This window comes from Nanorana parkeri, unplaced genomic scaffold (assembly GCF_000935625.1).
Source record: "Nanorana parkeri isolate BGI_ZX_2015 unplaced genomic scaffold, ASM93562v1 scaffold154, whole genome shotgun sequence".
NCBI lineage: Eukaryota > Metazoa > Chordata > Amphibia > Anura > Dicroglossidae > Nanorana > Nanorana parkeri.
In genome coordinates, this window is record NW_017306422.1 from 1,890,678 (window position 1) to 1,895,403 (window position 4,726).

Sequence of the window (4,726 nt, forward strand, 5' to 3'; positions counted from 1 at the left end):
AGGGGGGCTTACAATCCCCCCATGTGATAGCACAGTGGTGGTGACAGGTACTCTTTAAGGTGATACTGGGGGTCCAAAAGACCCCTAGTATCACCTTTACAAGTGCAGATTGCACTTCAATAGCTTATTGCTGTGCAGATTGCACTTCAATAGCTTATTGCTGCTGGGCTTCAGGAGCTCAGCACTGACAACTATGGGACCAGAAGTGATGTAATCTGCATCGGTCCCGGTCCCATAGTATGGGGAGGAGATCGGTGAACGGATGTTCGCCGATCTCCTCCCATGCTGCCCCCTGACACCAGGGAAGCCAGTTCCGGGCCCGCAGGAGGGACAGTGGAGCCCGGGAAACACGGCGGGGGGTGTTGGGGGGGGGAGCGTTTACCGGCCTGCAGAAGCGATTTGGTGGCAGCTGAGCCAGCAGAATCGCTTCTAGTGTAAAGCTGACAGTCGGCTTTACAAGTTTAAACAGAGTCCTTGGGAGTCTGTTTAAAGGGGCCCGATGCCACTGGTCGTTAAGGGGTTAAAAAATAAGTTAGTACCCCCCTGATAGCAGCCCTGGCCGGGGATTCAGAGTCTTAGTCGCGACCCCCCCATCCACTTGTGTTCATCTTTGCAATGAGACCCAGCCTTGTATCTCTATGTATCTTTTTGATTCACTTTATTTATCCATTTACTGTGACTATCCTTCTCCTTATCATTCCTAGGCAACAGCAAAGGAATTCAACAGAAGAGGAAAGTGACCTTTGTCTCACTTGGTCCCAGTAACTGCCGGCATTTTGGGTAAGCCACATGGCAGCAGACTGCCAGTGGGCACAGCTTCCTTTATGGCTTTAGTCAAAGTAAAACAGATGGTGCACTCCCCCACTTCTTCTGTTGCCCTGCTTTTCTGTACATCCCATGATAAAATAATAAATGCAGTAAAAATAACCCATACAGCCTAATACATTGCTCTGTTCAAAAAATAAGCCAAAATCTAGCCCAAAATCTCCTAACTGTAGATATGACTTCTAGTTTTGTTTACTATTTGCTGACAAACACACCCTGTCTAACTTTGCTAGATTTTTCCTGTGACAATCCATTCCCGACCCTCAGGAAAAAATGGTGAAGAAAAAGGCGAATTTGTTACACCTATGGGACCAGGAGCATATGCATCTACATTGCTATTATTTCATATTAAAAAAAAAACTTCTTCACTGCTAGCTGTAAAAAATGTCAGGAAGACAAGGCTTGGGTAGGAGAGCATGCAAGTCTATATGTGGAAGGCTTTTGACTATCACCAAAAAAGTAAAAATAGTGAACCTTAAAAAGGTTACAGATATCACTTTTGCAGATCAGTGCATTCCATCTTGAGGCTAGGTTCACACCTAGGCGACTGAGCTGGTGAGCGGTTTTCGCACGGTTGGCGTGCGTTTTCGTTTGCGTGACTGTTCTTTGAAAACCGCACGGTTTTCAATGCATAGAGATGTCTTTTGGACCCAAACTGCATGATAACCGCCCAAAAAATATCTCCTGTACCTTTTTGGACAACAGGCAATTTTGTCCATGCGACGAAGCGCAAAGGTTTGAACAGCCTCCATTGTGAATCTGTGTTTTGCGCGATATATCGCGCTTCTCAAAACGTGCGATAAATTGCCTAGATGTGAACCTAGCCTCAATCTTGAACCTGGTGAACCTCTCCCTTCATATTTAATAAACAGGTGTATGGTTTTCTCCCACTCCTACAGCTCCAGTATTTCACAGTTCAGCTGCAGAGTTTCAGCTGAACTGTCAATTAAGCATGCGTGGACATTTTATACCTGGTTCCACATGCATGCACAGGTTGATTTTGAAGTGTATGTATAGCCACAACATTTGTTTTAGTTCTTGTTAGAGTAGGGAAGGCCTAAACCCATGTCGATTATTTATTGCTGTATGTGTCCACTTGCGGAAATTTCCCCTCCCTTTCTGTCCCAGAAATGCAACAGGAAGTGAGAATTAATCTCTACAAAATGAGGGGAAGCCCTTTCCTTACTCTTGTTCTGGTGACATCTGTCTCTGTGACAAAGGTCAAATGGGCAAATTGAGAGAGTGAATCTGCCTAGGACACTAGGGATGCACTGAAATTTCGGCTGACAAAATATATCGTCCGAAAATTTTACTTTTGGGCAAAATGCAGAAAGAACAATTCTTTGGCCGAAAATGCAGTGCATTCCTAGTTTGCTATACATCACTTCCTGTTCAATTATGATTGTGGGCATAGTAACTCTATATCCACAGGTTATGAATGGTTAGCAACATAACAGGGTCTGCAGAAAAAGGGATTAAGGACCCTGTGTCCTTAATGTCTTTTTCTATATCAAAAGGGAAATATCTGTTTAAACACCTGATGTTTTTCCAGAGCCTGTAGGATAAAGTAACAAAATAAATACAAATAAAATATTACATTTTTTTTTAAAAAAAGGTTAGAAACATTTATTTTTCGGTTTTGGCCTGACAAATGATTTATTTTCGGTTTCGGTCTCAAAATTCCATTTTGGTGCACCTCTAGTTCTAACCCTTCCTGACTCTTTCCAAAACTAAAAAACAAAGTCTTGGCTATACATACACTTTATTGTACTCTCATCAGTAGGTGCCACAAAAGTATAGGTTGTGCTGTTTAATTATGGCATAACAATAGGACAGGACAGTACGTGCATTATATATAACCAGCTGCTGTTTCATTGATTTTAGGTTTATATATCACTTTTCTTGGTTGCTAGATCTGTGAAAATACTATGCAACAATGCATTAACATTGTAAAAGCTGAAGGATTCTGACTGATGCCTTCAGGGATTTCTGATTCAGGTCATGTAAGAGCACTATAGTATTGATTTTGTGCTCTAATTCCCCTCATCACAGTCTCATAATTGACTGATTATAGACTAACCACCAAAGCTGCTGCAATATTGTTTAATTTATGTATTTATATTTTGAATCAAAACATAAGGTTGTAGAATGCTTAATAATGCATCACTAAATGTATATTGTATAGCAAAAAGGAATTATTTGTTTACAAAGTGACTGAATCAATGGCAAAATATGCTGTCCCCTGAGCCATAATGAGACAAAGTTTCCATTCTGCTATATGAAAGAAGTCTGTGGTATTTAATGTGCTTGCCATCTGGATTCATGCATAGGAGACATGCTTGGTTTATCCAGTCTATTCAATAGCTAACTGAGCTAACATAATTATAGCCCACCCCTAACCAAAAACTACAAACATCAGTGTTGAACACACCCTGCTATAGGGCCACCAAGTGTTCACCAAAGCATGATACAGTTTTCTGCTTTCAAAAGTATATACAACAAATGAGAAAACCAGATAGAGAAAGCGTAATTGCCAAACACAATATAGCGCATGTTTATAAATCAAGACAGCTTCACTACTCGACCGGATCTTGTAAAACGGACATTGCTTTTTCCTTACTTCAATGTGTTTCCACATTCCAGCCCATCTACAGCCCATCTGTCTTTCCATATTCACCACCACCCTTACTGTGCACCAGAGAAGATCTGAGAACATGTAATTCAAAGCTACATGACTTGGTAGCCATGGTTCTCTGGGTCTTTCCATCATGACCTGATCTTCCTCCTGTAAAACTGTTAATGGTCTTGCAGTTCTGTTGTATTTTTAAATTTGCATGATCCCTTTTATATGGCTCAGGTAAATGGAATGACATGTGGTTGACATGACAAATTGACATTGACAAACTGAAATGCAATTAGAGATTCATGTAGAGCTGAGCTGGGCAGCCTATTAATAGTCGTACAGCAATTAATGAATCTCCTCTATTTTTGTTAGCTTTTTAGAGCAAACATTTGAGCAGTTCTCGTTGTCTGCACATCTGACTGTGGATAGTTAGGTCTGAAAGTTTTATGCTCATAATCATAGACTTGTGATGATCTTTCAAGCCCTAATAAAGCAATACTGATGGACGGGCCACTGAATGTCTATACAATTGCTTTTAGTTTTGCAATATATAAAATAAAGTGATTAATTTTTTAATTTTAAAACAATCTGCTGCAATAGCCCATAAGTGGAATATATTTGGCATTGTTTAGCACACAAATATTTTATGCCATTTTTGCCATGGTCATGAGGGTATTGCAGTAGTATCATGGTTTCCCTTAGGTTAGATATGCAATGCTACAAGCAAAGTGAATATTTGAGCACCAGCTCCTTAATTTGAGCATTCACTGTCAGTCAGTGGAATATATCCTGGGCTGTGTTAATACATTTCTCAACTTCTCAGGGTATTCAATCAATCTTCAGATAAATGTAATTCTTATGGATTCTGGAATGATTGACCTTTTACTTTTGCAAATCAGATACGTTAGACCCATTGGCATGCGCGCAGGGTGTGCCTGGGCACACCTTAATCACCCAGAGTGCAACACCAAAACTGCAACAGCAGGAGCCATGTTTTTAGTCACTGAGCCGGTGGAGAGATCACAAAGATCTCTCTGTAAACAGGTCAGCGATACAGAGCGCATAAGCACTTGCCACTTACATTCATCACATAACAGTCGCAGTCCTCAGTGTGTGGGAAGATGCGAGGGAGGGTGGCTGTGGCTTCCCAGGCTTCCCTTCAAATCAGGAAACTGGGTGGGTGGCCACATGACCAGTTGCCAGGCTGTCTGCTTCATTACTGCACCCCTGCTAGAAGAGGTAAGTACAGTTGGAAAATAAAGAAATTATATATATATA

At 41.1% G+C, this 4,726-nt stretch overlaps 1 long non-coding RNA gene across 1 annotated transcript in view; it reads right to left on the reverse strand.

Annotated features, from left to right (window-relative positions):
• Window positions 1-4,412: 4,412 nt before the first annotated feature.
• Window positions 4,413-4,726, reverse strand: part of LOC108785311 — a 2,966-nt gene continuing 2,652 nt past the window's right edge. Inside the window, exon 3 of the long non-coding RNA XR_001941125.1 lies at window positions 4,413-4,482. This is a non-coding gene — a long non-coding RNA (uncharacterized LOC108785311). The remainder of the gene's footprint in view (window positions 4,483-4,726) is intronic.